Below are 16524 nucleotides of genomic sequence, written 5' to 3' on the forward strand. Positions count from 1 at the left end.
CTGCCTGGTCCTTCCATTGGGGAAGTTGGGGTTTTAGCATGACTTAAATAGGTAGAAAGTAATCCTAAAGCCAGTCAATCCTAACTGGTCAGTTTTTTTCTTCTGATTAGTACTTGGAATCAGGAAGATCTGAGTTCAAATCCTGCCTGAGACATTAGCTATATGATCCTGTGCAAATCATTAACCTCTATGCCTCAATTTTTTAAATCTGTAAAGTAAGGATAATTATAACACCTACTTCCCAGAGTTGATGTGAAGAACAAAGGAGTTAACTTACATAAAGTACTTTGCAAACCTTAAAGTGTTATATAAATGCTAGATATTATTATTGTTGTTTTCCAACTGGGCATTTCCAACTGAGCCTCCTTCCCTAATGAACACCTAGGATGTGGGCATAAGCCAAATACCGTGAATCTTTGTGAGGCAAAAAGCCTCATTTTCCAAATGAAAAACATCAGGGAGAATTAGCCCCTGGACGCCAGAGACAAGCAGACTGCTTTTATTGCCAAAAATAAATCCAGAGAACAAAAAATGTGGAACATTTCACAGATCTGGGTGTCATCTTTGGGCAGGAGCTATGCTAATCTTTGTATTTTTCCATTTTGAGTATATGTGTTGCTCAATCAAGCACTCTGCCACCAATTAAAAAGGATATGGCAGCTGGAGTCACTTGCCAATATGACTCGAACCATGTGGAACCTAGACCTGGACTTGGACACACTGGCTTTCTGATCTGGTTCCAATAGTCATACTTGGCCTTCAGTTTTTTTCCTTTCTAGCTCAGACAGGTAGGAGGTCTCCAAGAGAAAGTAACGTCCTTTTCTCAATACATTGTCCTAAACATTCATCTTAATTCAGCTGTACTAACTGTCTCTGGATCTCCATGACTGTGATTGCTTCCCAGTACAACTGGTCCCTTGGTGGTGAGAGGCATCTGTGAGATGGTAGTGACAGCAATGGATGTTGGGATTTAAACTTGGATTTCTCTCAGCTTCACCACTTACTAGGGGACCACTAAGATGTCACTAAGCAGTTTGTGCTTTAGTTTTCTCATCTATAAAATGGGAATGCCCAATCTCTCTACCTCTCACAAGGCTGTTCTGATGATCCAGTGTGATTAGGTCTGTAAAGTACATCATTGACTTTAAGGTTCTCTATTAATGTTAGTTATTATGTCACTCAGTGTAGATCCTGCCTCTGGTTACATCCCTGAGCTTGCCTTTGGCTAGAATGCAGGATTAGTCTGGATTCCTTCCTGAGTTGTGGATTCATACATCTGATTCTAGTTCAGAATTATCCCCATCACATCTGACCCATCCTTGGGCTGTCCACCAGTGTCTTTTAAAAAGTAGCTTATATTTAATGAGGGAGAAAATTTATACATATTTAGGTAAATATAAAACAACAAAAATAAGATATATACAAGGTAATCTTGGACATGAAGGTAGGAATAAGAGTTTATATAAAAGGTAGTGCTTGAATTGATCATCAAAGGAAACCATCAATTCTACAAGGAAAAAAAGGAGGAGCCTCCCTGGCAAAGATATCATGGAGATAAGTATGAGAAATAAATTGAAGGGTCAATTTGGCTTAACTGTAGAATGAGTGGTGTAACATTTAAAATAGTTGTGAACATAAACTGTAGTGAGTTAAAATGGTGGAAGATACTAATTATGCTAGATATAAGAGTGGGTGAGTAAATTGTGACCGCAGAAAATATGTTTTCACTACAGTGTCTTGTTTTAAATCAAATATAAGGTGGTCCCCAGGGAAATATTCTCAATTATGAATATACCCAAGTCAACTGGGTTTTATAGAGAATTTAATTAATAATACAATGAGGAATTAAAGAAAGAGAGAAAGAGTAAGAAAGGAATAAGTATGAAGGGCTTTAAGCCAACATGGCCTAGACCTGAGTCTTAAGAGAGAGAGATCAGTCAGTCAGTCTTTTATCACTCACCACAAGGTCTGTCCAAGTAAGGGATTCAGAGGGACAGAGTCTCCCCAGAGGGAGTTCCAGCCAGAGTCAACCTCCCTTGAGAGACCTCCTTAGAGAATTCCTCCAAGAGCTTCTCTCAAGTGATCTCCAAAAGAATCTGCTTCCAAAAGCCTCCAAAAGCATCTCCTCAAGAGCTTTTTCAAGCGATCCTCATAAGAGATTTCTCCAAAAGGATTCCCCTTCAAGAGATTCTGCTTTTTCTTATATAGGGGGTTTTCTCCTATGTCACCTACCCTAAGTCCTTACATCTACCAATCACTGTAGACGTTTTTCCAAAGGACAACCCATTCTAAAAACACTGCTGGGTCGACTAATCCCTTTAGGAGAAAACCTCTGAGTAATTCTGAACCAGAGAAAACACAGCTGAGTCGCCTAATCCCCTCAGTAAGTCTGAACCACAGAAAACATAGCTGAGTCGACTAATCCCCTCAAGAGAAAACCTCTGAATAAGTTTTCACCTCTTTGCTCCTGGCAAGTTTACAAGTTGCCGGACCTTTATAGGTACCTAGCATTCCATTGTATCAATTCTAAAAACAGGCATGGCTCAAAGAACTCCTTGCCTCATTATAAGTATGGGTCTAAGTACTTTCATTGTTTAGCAAGGAGTTTTCTCCCCTAAAGTAGTCTTAAGTACGGGTGGAGTAGAGGTCCTCCCATTTCTGATCCTGGCGAGTTCTCACATCAAAATGGGGAATGTTCCCAGTAGGGAATTGTTCCAATTGAGAATTCCCCGATGGGGAAATTTTTAACATTCGCAAGTCTGAGAAATTTCAAGATTTACAATGGAGAGTGATAATGTATAAGAAGACTGGAAAGATATGATGCCAGTGTGTGAAAGAACTTTAAAACCAAACAAAAGAGTTTGTATTTGAACTCAGAGATTGTAGGAAGTCATTGGAATTTATTAAGTGAAGAAAGAGGAAATGATCTGATCTGATCTGTGATTTATGAAAATCAGTTGAGAAATCATCATGTGGAGGATGGAATGGAATGAGAAGAGCTTAGAGGCAGTTAGGTGGCAATTGTAATAGACAAGTCAAAGAGAATGAAGACCTGAACTAAAATGGTGAATGGAGAAATAGAGATGGATGCAAGAGATGATATGGTGAGAGAAATAACAAAATTTGGTAACATATTAGATATGTGAGGTGATAAAGAGTAAGAAGCTGAGGATCATACTCAATTTGTAAGCCTAGATACCTGGAAGGATAGTGATTCCCTCCATAGTAATAGGAAAGTTTGGGGAAAAGGACGAGTTTTCAAGGAAAAATGAGTTCTGCTTTGGTTGTATTGAATTTGAGATTTCTGTGGGGCATCGACTTTGAAATGCCCAAATGGCTGTTGGTGATGGAAGACTGTAGTTCAAGGGATAGATAATAGAACTGAGAGCATGGAGCTGATAATTAAACTGGTGGGAGCTGACAAGGTCATCAAGTGAGAGAGCCCAAGAAGAAAAAAGAACATGGCCTAAGACAGAGCTTTGAGACACACCCACACTTTGTGGACCTGACTGTAAAGTTGATGATTGAGCAAAGGAGCTAGAAGGAACAATAGGACAGGTAGGAGAACCGAGAGAAAGCAGTGTCGTGAAAACCCAGAGAACAAAGAAGTTTCCAGGAGGAGACAATGGTGTCAAGTGAAGTAAAGATGTCAAATAGCAAAAAGACAATTAAAATTGAGAAAAGGCACTTTAAGAGAGATGGCAGTTAAGAGATCATTGATAACTTTAGAGAAAGCGGTTTCAGCTGATTGATGAGGTCAGAAGTCAGATTGTAGAGGGTTTGTAAGAGAGTGACATGAAAGGAAGCATAAACCCTGCGTAGAGACGGCTTTTTCAGAATTTGACTGAGAAAGGGGAGAGATGTAAGATGAGAGTGGGGGACTCATAGGATCTAGTGAATTTTTTTTTCTTTAAAGACTTGGCCCATTGACCAGATGCTTTTAATGACTTTTCCATTTCAGGGACCAGGCTAAACTTGCTGAGATTGGATTTAGCCTCAATAAGATCTAAATAAAAGCTCTGAGCCTGAGGGAGAGTTGCCCATCACACAAATCTTTCTGGAAGGTCCTGCTTGACAACTGGCCTGTTTGCTTTGCTCTCCAATCTCCTAGTTTCTTATTTTTTGTTGCGTTGTATTCTTGACCTAACTTTGCCCTGATATACTTGTGCCTGTCTAGTCTCAAACGATGGCTATTTGAGTTTGCCCTGACTTCAGGGTGTACTCCCCGGCTTGGCCATGACTATGAGCTTTGGGATCCTGCCCCAGATCTGGCCTCTTCTGCCTTGCTCATATTGATATTTGGGTTGAAATTCATCACTTACTTCCTGCCTTGAGGAAAAGCGCTTTGTGAGCCTTAAGGCCCCATTTAAATGTGAGTTATTATTAGCGTCACTTCAAGACTTCCAGGGATGCTTGATCTTATTGGTGTGACTACTCCCTCCTCTAGTGAAGATTGTAACCTATCTGTACCTTCTCATCCTTTGTGACTTTGGTCCACAGATTTTTGTAAATCTCTCACTGAGGATCTTGCCAAAGGACAGAGCCTGTCTTTTAATAAAAGTGAAAGTGCTATTTATAAATAGTAACTAAATAGTAAAAAATAACCTCACCATAGATCTCTTCGTCCCAGTTCCTTTCTCTGAAGTCTGTGACCTACTGCTGCCTGGGCTGACCCTGATATTAGCCTTCCTGGACTCTTTTCTCTCACTCTCTCACTCTCTCATCTCTCCCAACCCAATCTATTTCCAAGTTTTGTCAGTTCCATGTTCACATCTCTTGTATCTATTCCTTTCCTTTTTATATCCTTGACCACTATCTCAGTTCAGGCCCCAAATCAACTCTTACCTCAATTACTATAACTTTTTTAAAAAATAAGTTCTTATTGATGTCTTTTTTTTCACACTAGAAGTATCAAACATTTCGCCTTTGAGCTGCATGGAAACCACAACACCCAAGTGGAGCCCCAGCCCGATTAGAATGTAGTTCCTATCTGTTCTGTTATTAATGTGTTGATAGGTTAATAACAAAACAAATATATAAACAGGAACGATTTTCTAAGTCAATGTATGGCCTGCAGGGATCATTATGTACAATTTAGTGACTCTGGTTTCTATTTGATTTTGATATCACTGTCTTACATCATCATAAGTATCCTCAACATTCCTCCTCTTCTCCTCCTAGAGTCATCTCATATAACAAATAGTTTGTAATAACTTTTTAATCGATCTCCCTGTTTCTGGTTTTTCCAGTCTGATCCATCTTCTCATCTACAAATTCCTCTTTGAAGGAAGGAATTTGTAGGAAGGAATTTCCTTCCTACAAAACCTAGCAAAGTCAGAGGTCACATGGCATTTGCATTTATAATAGTGTTTTTCCAAGGTATGTTGACATGTTGATTCGTTTTAGGGATTCAAACTAACTTTTCAGACTGATTTCATATTATTTTCCTCACTTGATGTACCCTAAGTCTAATATTCATTCCTCCTGGCTTCCATCTTTGAGAATCTTTAGCTTTCTTCCCATCTCAAGTTTGGGTGAAATCCTTTCTCTGCCATGCCTTTCCCAAACCCATTGTTGCTGGCGTTATATACCTCCTTAAATGACTTTATATTTGCCGCTGTATCTCTTTTGTTACCCCTCACGTAAAATACAAACTCTTTGAGGACAGTTTCATTCTTATCTTGATTCTCCTAGTGGCTAGCGTAGTGCCTGGCTCATAGCAAGCACATAATAAATCACAGAATCGGAGCTGGAAGGGGACTTAGAGGTCATAGAGTCCAGCATCCCTCATGTTACAGATGATGAAAATGAAGCCCATAGAGGTTGCTCAAGGTTACAGAGGTAGTAAAAAGGCAAAGTCTACTTTTAAACCCAGATCATCTGAGTCCAAACCTGTGTTCTCTCTACTGCATCATGATTATCATTGAATGAACATGGATATGAATAGATTTTAGTGACTTCCCAAGGTGATTGCCTCCTTTGGAGATTTTTTTTTTTTTTTTGTTGCATAGCTTGTGACCAGGACAAGAGAGATTTAGACCTATGTAGTCATGCAAATGGAATGACCAAATGGCTCTCTCTGAGGTCAGAGAAGCAGTTAGGGCCAATTAAAGCTAATCAATATGTCAACACACTATGGAAAATACTATTATTTTAAAATACTATATTATCTTTGACTTTGATAAGCAGAACAAAATATCATACTGTCTTCTTTCCTGGGAACCATTCCTTGAGAGGGGAGAGATGAGGAGCCTCAAAACTACTCTTAAATAGCCTTGGGTGGAACCTATTTTCACAAATCCAAAGGCTACCATTTTCTAGGTTTCTTTTCACCATCCAAGCAATCAAATAAAAAAGATGATTAGGTTCCTACTATATTCCATGCATCATTTTTAGCACTGTGAATACACACATAAAAACAAAACAATCCTTATTCTCAAAAAGTTTACATTCTACTCATAGTTAAACATAGGATGGCAGGACTTCTAAGCAGACTATAATTACTCATCAGGGAAAATACAGATATGATGCACCTTGAAAGCAACTTTAAAGATGCCAAGACCAAAGAAATACACACCAAATTACCTGAAAATGGAAGGCACTGTAGCTTAGTCGAAAAAACATTGACTTAGGGATCAGAACCCCTGGTTTGGAGTCCTAATTACTTATTAGAGTAGAAAGAATCAATTCAGGTTTAACACTGGCTGGGTGACCTTGGGCCCTTAAACTGCCTGTGCCTCTATTCTCATCAGTAGCATATTAAGGATAGAGTAATGCAAGGATAGAATGTGAGAATTTAGAGAATTGAGATTGTTTTGTTTTTACTTTGTAGCCCCAATAATGCCTGGAATATAAAGTAATAATATGGTAATAGTTTTATTGATTTGATTGCTTAGATGGTGGAAAAGAACCTGAAAATTAATAGCTGTGGTGAGAAAAGTATTTTGCTCATCTTTTTTTAAATCCTTACTTTCTGTTTTAGAATTGATAATAGATATCAGTTTCAATACAGAAGAACAATAAGGACTCAGCAATTGGGGTTAAGTGACTTATTCAGGGTCATACAGCTAGGAAGTGTCTGAGGCCATATTTGAACCCACAATTTCCTATTTCTAGACTTTATCCACTGAACCACGTAGCTGGCTGTTTTGCTCATCATTAAGCACTTCAGAAAAATGAATTTGAGGTGTTTTTACCTTTGTAACTTGGGCTAAGTTCTTTTTTTCAAGACCTTGGTTTCCTATTCTGTAAAATGAGGGGGCTAACTTAAATGTTGGTCATTTCCAATGGATGAATTATTGTGTGTGTTTTTGATGCCTCACAGGATGCTTTATGAAGCTCTTTTCTCACATGACAACCTTGTGAAGTAGGTAGTCCAAGTATTGTTTCCTCCATTTTTGAGTGAGGAAACTGAGGCACAGAGAAACAAAATGACTTGCTCAGGGACCCACTGGCAACAAAAGTCAGAACAAGGATGCAAACCCCAGTTTCCTAAATCTTAATCTAGCATTCCCTTACACCTGATGCCTGAAGAACAGTTGGTTATAGAATCATTTCCATAGGATGATTACCTTCCTTGACCACCATCTGTAAAACATGCGCTATAACTTCTTTAGCCCTTGCTGGAATTGAGTCATTGTTATTTCCCCATTCTTATATACTTTTTGTGGATCTACAAGATAGTTACCATGTTGCCTTGTAACAGAAGAAAACAAACTGGACTGCTTGAGGATTAAACCTGGCCTTTGCCTTGTTAGCATCAGAACCCTTGAGGAAGGGTTAATGGCCAATGGAAGGAAAAAATCCCAACTGCTCGTTCCTCCCAGTTAACTAGACAATAGAGGTAAAAGCAGATATATGGGGAATTTCCCATAAATCTCTGTTGAAATGTAATTCAGTCAATGAACCTCTTAATGCCTGTCTTTTTAACATCTGCCAGGTTACAGGAGCATCAAGAGGTTTTGCTTTGGCAAAGTTCTTTTGAATTTTTTGAGGTGAAGGGAAACAGTAGAAGACTAGGGTTATAATTGCAACTTGCATTACATGTGCCATGAGGACAATCCTGATTTTCTTTCTAAAATGGCCCTTGTCCCATGCAGGCTTTCTGGGGCATCATGATTTAGGGAAGACTTCAAGTAAAAGAAGGAATTTTAATTGGAACTTAAAGGAAGCCACGGAGGTCAATAGTTAGAGTATGAGAAGACCATTTCAGTCATGGGTCAGGCAGAGAAAATGCCCAGAGAGATGCAGTGTCTTGTCTGTGGAACAGCCAAGTAGTCAGTGCCATTGGATCAAAGAGTATATCAGGAGGGCAAAGTATAAGAAGACTGGAGAGGTAAGAGGGGGATATGTTATTAAGGGCTTTGAATGCCAAACAGAGCTTTTTTTTTTTTTTTTTTTTTTGGTATTTGATGCTGGAGTCACCTGGAAGTCACTGGAGTTTACTGAGTTAATAGATCTGTGCTTTGGGAGAGAGAAATCACTGTTTACAAATCTCAAATGTATTTTGGGGGAATTCAAATTTTAGAGTTAAAAAAGACCTGAGTGGGCATGTAGTCCAAACCATTCTTGCAAATGATTCTCTTCTACTTTAGAGCCAAAAAGTAGTTAGTCAATTTCTGGTTGGAAAACTTCATAAAAGGGGGAATCCATAACCTTCTGAGACAACCCATTCCATTCCAGCTAGAATTGTTAGGAAGGGGCAGCTGGGTGATGCAGTGGATAGAACTCCAGGGCTGGAATCAGGAAGACACATCTCCTTGAGTTCAAATCTGACCTCAGACACTTATTAGCTATGTGAACACAGGCAAGTCAATTAATCCTGTTTGCCTCAGTTTCCTCATGTGTAAAATGAGCTGGAGAAGGAAATGGCAAACCACTTGAGTATTTTTGTCAAGAAAATCCCAAATGGGATCATCAAGAATCAGACTCAACTGAAATGACTGAACAACAACAACAATTGTTAGGAAAATCTTTCCTGACCTTAAGCTTCAATTTACTGACAGGCAATTTCTGGGGGTGGTGTGGGTTTACCTTACCCTAAAGGAGAGGGAATCATTTTTCTCATTGGTTGCTATGCAGTTGCTTCTTTGAGAGCCCATGTAGCAGTTAGGTTCTTACTGCCCTAAGGAAGCGGTTTCCAATTCTGAGGGTGAGAGGTAGGGGGTGTATAGGTAACAAGGGAATGTTCAGTTTGGGGCCCAATACTTTGAGCATAGACAATCTGCTCTGCCTGGTGCGCACGCTTTTGGAAGTTTTGGGAACCCACTTCTGAAAATGAATGATAGTATATATTGGTGAGCTTTGCCTTCCACTTCAGAGCATGCGTAGTTATTCTATGATGGTTTCCTCTTCAGTTACTGTATGATCTGTTCATTGGCTACAGAGCAAAGAAATGAATGTGCAGAAAAGCTCTCTTCTCTCTTTATCTCTGTCTCTTTCTCTCTCTCTCTATTTCTGTCTCTCTCTATTTCTCTCTCTCTGTCTCTCTCTGTCTCTCTCTGTCTCTCTGTCTCTGTCTCTGTCTCTCTCTCGCTCTCTCTCTGTCTCTCTGTCTCTCTGTCTCTGTCTCTGTCTCTGTCTCTGTCTCTGTCTCTGTCTCTCTCTCTTCCCCCTTTCCTTCTTCCCTTCAGCAAATAAAGCAAGAACTTCTGTATGATTCCAGGCAGAAGGAGGGTTGTCTCAGCAATCTATTTGCCCCTGTTGGGTTTCCAGGGTGCCATGTATATGTGGAATCCATGTTTCTTCTGCTTCTGATCTTTTTCTGATCTTTGGTGAAAGTGTATCAGAAACGAATGAACAAAGGATCTGGTGAACTTTGGAAGGCTGGAAGAGCCAAGTGAAGCCCCAAAACAGAAGTCCATAACAGAGTATGCCATAAGTACAGCAACCGAGCCAGGTGAGGAGGCAGCCTCAGGGAAAGACTTACAAGATCTACCCCAGAAGTGGATCATCCTGGCAGCTGAGACATTGTTCTTCTGCAAGCAATGGAGCAATCCAATTGGCTATGTCAAAAGAAATGAACTTGTATGGGGAAAATGTTGGTAGTTGCCAATTTAAGTGTGAATTCCACTCCTTAGCAACTAAGAGGGTATGTTTTTGATTTCATAGTTTTTTGTACTTTGGTTCTTACTCTCTCTTCTCAATAAATGCCACTCAGTAAAAGCTAATTGAGGGAGCAACTTTCATTTTGTTTTTACTTATCTATATAGATGTTGTTTCACCCATATAGAAGTTCCTTGCAGTCATGGGCTATTTTATTTTTATCTTTTTATCTCTAACATTTAGCTAGAGCCTGGTACATAGTAAGTGCTTAATAAATGTCTGTTGATATGAATTCAACTGAAAACCAAAGGCATTTCTCTCTCTCTCTTTTAACTCTTACTTTCTATTCTAGAATCAATATTGTGTATTGGTTCCAAGGCAGACAGGTGGTAAGGGCTAAGCAGTGGGGTTTAAATGACTTGCCTGGGGTCACACAGCTAGAAAGTGTCTGAGGTCAAATTTGAACCCAGAACCTCCCATTTCTAGATCTGACTCTCAATCCACTGAGCCACCACCAAAGGCATTTCAATCACAGAGTATAACTCATCAGCTCAAAGTCTGATGTTGCAGTATTAAGAAGAAACCAGGATGCAGTGGGAGTTCAGGCATCTCCCACTTGAGTCCTGGTGGGAGGTGAAGACAGAAAATTCTTTTAAAAAGGAGGTAAAACTAGTTCCTCTTTTTGGTTAATAAAACCCACCTTCTTTCTGGTTGGTGTTTTGTGGACCCGGAATTAAATGGAGGTGGTTTTCTCCTATTACCATAGTCATAGCAACATTTTTGATTAATGCAATCGCCCATTAGCAAAAATAATGTCTGCCCTAATCAGAACAGCTTCAAGTGTCTCTTTGCGCGTTTCAGTAAATGGTGTAATCATGGTACAGTTTGGGGTGTCTGGAAGCTGATTACCGTAGTGTAAGTAGTCCTGATTTTCAGCCTAAGGAGTGTCAAGGGGTTAGAAACACAACTAATCACTGTGCATTGTTATCAGTGTTGAGGAGAGAAAAGAGCCCAGAGACAACCAGAGCTACTTTTTTATTTTTTTGCATGTCCTTTCAGGGAAGTCCCAGTGATTTTCCCTCCATCTCAGGAGCACCCAGGCCCACAGAACATGGATTTTTTTTTGCAAACTAAACTTCACTGGGAAGAAGATCTTGTTTATTCTTAGTCCACAGAGCAAAGTCAGCAAAGAGATGTTTTGTTTTGTTTTTGTTTTTGTTCTTCCCAAAGAAGGAGAGATGAAAGAAACAACCTCCGGGGTCTGCCAGAAAGAGCTGGCAATTCTGTAAAGTCTGCTCTGCCCTTCTTCACTCAGTAGCTCCTGCCACAGGTCCATTAGGCTCATGATGGACAGTGAGCCTCAGGTCATGCCACTGGGCTCAAAGTGCCAGAAACATTCTTACTCTCCCAGACCAGGAGCTGATGAAGTGCAGAAAAGGTGGAGGTGACACAAAGCAAGAAGTCACCATGTAACCGGCTTATAATGAGCTGGGGTTTTATTTATTAAAATAATGCTTTGCTATTTACAGTCTCCTTTACGGATGCCTCTTGGGAAGCTTCAGAGCCTTGGAAGGAGCCTCATTTTACCCTAGGAAAGGAGGTAGAGGGACAAACTATTCCCCCTTTCACATCTTCTATCAGTGGGGAAACTGAGGCACTGCAGGTAAAATGTTTTGCCTGTTTTTAAAGCAAGTCTGTGTCCCAATTCTCAGCTCCCAATAGTCTCTTCTACAAGATTAGACCTCCTTTTCTGTACATCTGTCTCTGTCTCTGCATGTGTGTATGTGATTGTCAGAAAATACTGTCACCATAAATAAGAAGAGATGAAGAAGATGACCTGAGGAAATGTGGATTGAGCTTCCAGAGCTATTTTTACATCCTAAATGGAAGCTTTAAAAGGGACTTAAACCCATTTAACTATTTGTGGCTTTTGGAACACAAAACAGAAATAAAATTCTGTGACTTAGTTTCTCTTTGAAGGCATTCGAAATGAAAATATCCTGGAAGTCTGAACTGGCTTTTGCAGCATTACCTTTAATAGGTCTTGGGCCAAAACCTGCATCTAGAACTTACTTTTCCTGTTTGAGCTGTTCAAATTAGTTTTTCTTCATTTTCTATCTCAAATTTTCCCATTGAATTATTGTTATTTTAGCAATGAGGGTGCTGAGTCCCTGAGTAATAAAGTCACTTGCCTACAGCCACATGACTTTTCCTCCTCCCTCCCTCCCTCCCTCCCTTCCTTCCTTCCTCCCTCCCTCCCTACCTCCCTCCCTTCCTTCCTCCCTTCCTTCCTCCCTTCCTTCCTTCCTTCCTTCCTTCCTTCCTTCCTTCCTTCCTTCCTTCCTTCCTTCCTTCCTTCCTTCCTTCCTTCCTTCCTTCCTTCCTTCCTTCCTTCCTTCCTTTAAAAAAAAAAACCCACCAAAACACTTTACATCTTAGAATCAAGATACTGTGTATTGGTTCCAAGGCAGAAGAGTGGTAAAAGGTAGGCAATGGGGATCCAGTGACTTGCTCAGGGCTACACATCTAGGATGTATCTAAGATCAGATTTGAACCCAGGACCTCCTGTCTCTAGGCCTAGCTCTGAAAATACCGAGCCACCTAGCTGCTCCTCACATGGCTTTTCAACGACAGACTGCGGCCCAGCATCCAGGTCACTTGACATCTAGATTAATTTGTGCTTTGCAATTTTTATTGTCCGACAGTCTAGGGCTGACTTGGACCCTAAACAAGGCTGCTTTCAATGGGTGTGGGGGGGACCCCCCCATACACACAAAAAAGAACATCCCAGGCTGTCCCAGTTCTGACCTGGATATTGGGGTATACTTGGAACTACACAAGTCAAGAGAATGCAGTGAAATGAAATGGCTTTTCTGTTTTCTACTATTGGCTTAAAAAAAGGCATTGGTAATATGTTTACTGCTCTTGTTACAGTCTCCATGTAGCCTCAAAGGGTCAGCACACCTCTCTGAGGAGTAGTTTGGCCCACCGGTTTAAGGAACTCTGCCCTAAAGCCCAGCAGACTCAGGCTTTATTGATGAACAGGTAAGAGAGAATTTCACAGCCGGGGGATCCTCCATAGGGAACAGCTTGTCTCTGACCTGCTAGCCTTCAAATCCGGGAATCGTTAGCAGGGGCTCTCCAGTGTCCTCCGAAGGATGATGGTACATCTTCCAGGGAGCCAAGATCACATGATAAAGAACTTTAAACATTTTCACCTGAAATCTGACTGAAAAAGGTGTGAGGGAGCCGATATACTGTTGCAAAGCCTCCTATCCTGTGATTCACAGAGTCAACCCTCATCAGCTAAACTCACACAGAATGTTCTTCACATACCCAGAAAACCACAAAAATAATTTCATTAACATTATGGTCAAAATTTCCATTTGGCCTTCATTACTGCCCCCACAACAAAGACACATCTTTCCCAGGGAGAGTGTCAGGACTGGCCCACAGGACAGCTGCAATAGATGAATAATAAGAGATGTTGACATTTATACAGCACTCGAAAGTTTGCAGAGCATTTGACTTAAATCATCTCATTTCAGCCTCACAACTCTGGGAGATAGGTCCTTACAGATGTTCTTAAACCCATTTTATGAGGAAGGAAACTGAGGCTCCATGAGATACAGTGGATTGATCATGGTCATATAGACAATGTCAAGACTCATGATGTGAATCTGGGTTCACCCTCATTTCACTTGTCTTACATTTTATTTATCTAGCTAGGTGGTCTCCTCAAAGGTCAAAAGCAGGAAAGAAAATGGGGAAGGAGTGTGGAAGGGCCTTTCCTGGCATAAATGAGTCATAGGATCATGGATGTAGAACTGGAAAGGATTAGATGGATAGATAATGTAATAACCTCTGGCAAGGGATTGGCTACTTATAATCCCCTACCCCAAGAGGTCTAGTTCTTCCCAGGTTAGCAAATGAGGAAACCAATGGGAGATCCGTCTTCAGAGGGAAGGGCAGGTGTCTTTCCACCTCTTTGGAAGAATTGGAAGAGAGATGAAGAAAGAAGAAAGAGGTGAAGGTGGCTCCATTGCAGCTGCTTGACCTTGGCATCAGCCAATGTCCATCACATCTGGAGTTCCCTTCTTCAAGACCATAAGAGATGTCTTCTAAATACAAAAACAGAGAAGTGTATTTGTTTGCTCTAGCATAAGAATCCCAAAACAGAACAATGGGGAGGAATGAAGGCAGTCTCAACCATTTTGCCCACTTTACTTCTGAATATATTTTTCCTATTTAAAAATACATTTTCCATGTTTAATATTATTTTTCATTAACATTTCTGGTTAATACTGTCCATATTATGCCTGGTACCCCTTTGTTTATGGCATTTGGGTGGAATGGGACCCACACGGGAAAGAGACACAAACGCAAACCATTTCATAGTTATTTTTCCAAATGAAAAATCACTGTAAGCATGGGCCATATTTGTAAAATTGTCCCATAGACATAAGCCTAAGAGAAACTAGGTGTGTGTAGTGGGGAGGATAAGGGGAAGACAGATAGACAAAAAGACAGAAATAGACAGACAGAGACAAGAGACTGAGAGACAAAGCCACAGAGAGAGAGAGAACGAGAGACAGAAAGAGAAAAACAGAAGAGAGCAAGAAAGAGAGAGAGAGAAGGAGAGAGAGAGGAAGAGAGAGGGAGAGAGAGAGTAGGGGGGTGGGGGAGAGAGTGAGAGAGAGATGCATAACTATGGTGCCAGGCATTAGAAATATAAACAAAATTAGAAAATTAGAAATATAAACAACAACAAAAAAAGAAATAGCATAAAAGGAAGCTGAAAAATAGGAGGGGAGGGACTCGGTGTAAAAAAAGTATAGACAGGAGAGAACTTTTCATGAAATAGTGGTCCTGGCAGGAACTCATCAATCAGCCGAGGGGCTTCAGTGTTGGAGTTACCCTCTGCTGGTTAGGAGGTGGAAGAGGCTAGAAAGTGAGGTGCTAAGTCAGGAGGAAAATGAAAGAATCTTACAGGTTATAAAAGTCCAGTCACTTTTATTTTACAGATGAGGGACTGAGGACCAATGAGTTTAAGTTTCCAAAGAATGGCATAGGAGAAAGAATGCTGGATTTGGGGTGAGAAGTCCTGAGTTCATCCCAGATCTGCCATTTACTGCTTATGTGAGCTTGGGAAAGGTATTTCTGGACCTTATTTTTCTCATCTATGAAATGAAGAGGTTAAACTAAATGGCTTCTGAGGTCCCTTCCAGCTCTAACTCTATGATCCCAGGATCTTAAGAGTTTAACTGAGGTCCACTGACCCCAAATCCAGTGCTCTCTCCACTGTGACATGATTTCCCACAGAACACTGTCAGTCAAATGATCAGATTTGGCACTGGTGGCTCCTTGGATTTCTTCCATTTTCTTTGTGTTTCAGTTTTATTGACTTTCCCAGGTTTGTTTCTTTCTGTAACTACAGCCTCTATTTAGGGATTTGCTCTAGGCCTTGGGTTTGAATCAAAGGTCCTGGGTTCAAAACCAAGTTCTCCTAAATACTACCTGTATAACTTTAGACAAATCACTTCCCTCTCTGGGTCTCAGTTTCCCCAACTGTAAAATGAGAAGGTCGGATTAGATGGTCTCTGATATCCCATCCAGTTCTAAATCCTATGAAATTATGCAAGTTTTTCCCTCATTCCCCCCCTCCCCAACCCCACTCTTTATTATCTTAAATTCAGAGCAGGATAGGACAGAGAGGAGCAGTTTACAAATAGAGTTCCTTTAGTGTCAATCTTTCATTTTACAGATAAATAAACTGAGGCACAGGGCTAAAGAAACTCATTGTTAAAGATCAGATAGGGAGTAAGCAGGAAAGGTAGCATTTGAACTCTCTCCACCTAGTAAAAACCTACTCATTTTTCATAGGAGAAAACTGAAGATTCAAGCCCTTCATACTCTCTTATTTGGTTTTATTGATACAAACAAAAATCTTCATTCAATCTTGAGGAAGTAAGAATTCTGGGAGGGAGAGTTTGTTCACAAAGGAGAGCCACTCATCTGCTTGTAGGCCTTCAAATCTCTGGAAAATGTCACACGCTAAAGACATGTATTCATCAAAAAAAAAAAATCCAGAGACCTACTAAGATTTCCTTAGTATAGATCACAAAGCCATTCTCTTCTGACTTCCCTCTTTCTGGGTTTGGCACTTCAGGAAATATCAACACTTCAGACTTTTCCTCCAACTGAGGTTGTCAAAGCCTGACTCAATCTACTGAGCCACCATGGTCTCTATATGACTTTTTATTTTTATTTTCTTATAAAAATATCTCCCATCTCTAGGGCTAGCTCTCAATCTCCACCTAGCTGCTCCTGATGAACAGTAATATTAAGACCATCATTTCATGAAGACTTTTATAAACTAAATAAAGCAGGTTCTTTTTTACTCTTCTAGGGAAAAGGGATTTATTAGACTTCCCTAATTAGAGTATGAGGTCCTTAGGACCAAAGACTGTGGTTTTGTAG

At 40.3% G+C, this 16524-nt stretch overlaps 1 long non-coding RNA gene and 1 other non-coding gene across 2 annotated transcripts; one reads left to right on the top strand and one right to left on the bottom strand.

Moving 5' to 3' along the window:
• Window positions 1–527: 527 nt before the first annotated feature.
• LOC130455730 (U6 spliceosomal RNA) lies at window positions 528–631 on the bottom strand. The gene has a single exon (XR_008913825.1). It is a non-coding gene; the product is annotated as a U6 spliceosomal RNA (small nuclear RNA).
• Window positions 632–7057: 6426 nt separating this feature from the next.
• On the top strand, window positions 7058–10353 carry LOC130455500 (uncharacterized). Its single transcript, XR_008913509.1, has 2 exons — window positions 7058–8335; window positions 9781–10353. It is a non-coding gene; the product is annotated as an uncharacterized LOC130455500 (long non-coding RNA).
• The last annotated feature ends 6171 nt before the right edge of the window (window positions 10354–16524 follow it).

Source organism: Monodelphis domestica, chromosome 7, assembly GCF_027887165.1.
Source record: "Monodelphis domestica isolate mMonDom1 chromosome 7, mMonDom1.pri, whole genome shotgun sequence".
NCBI lineage: Eukaryota > Metazoa > Chordata > Mammalia > Didelphimorphia > Didelphidae > Monodelphis > Monodelphis domestica.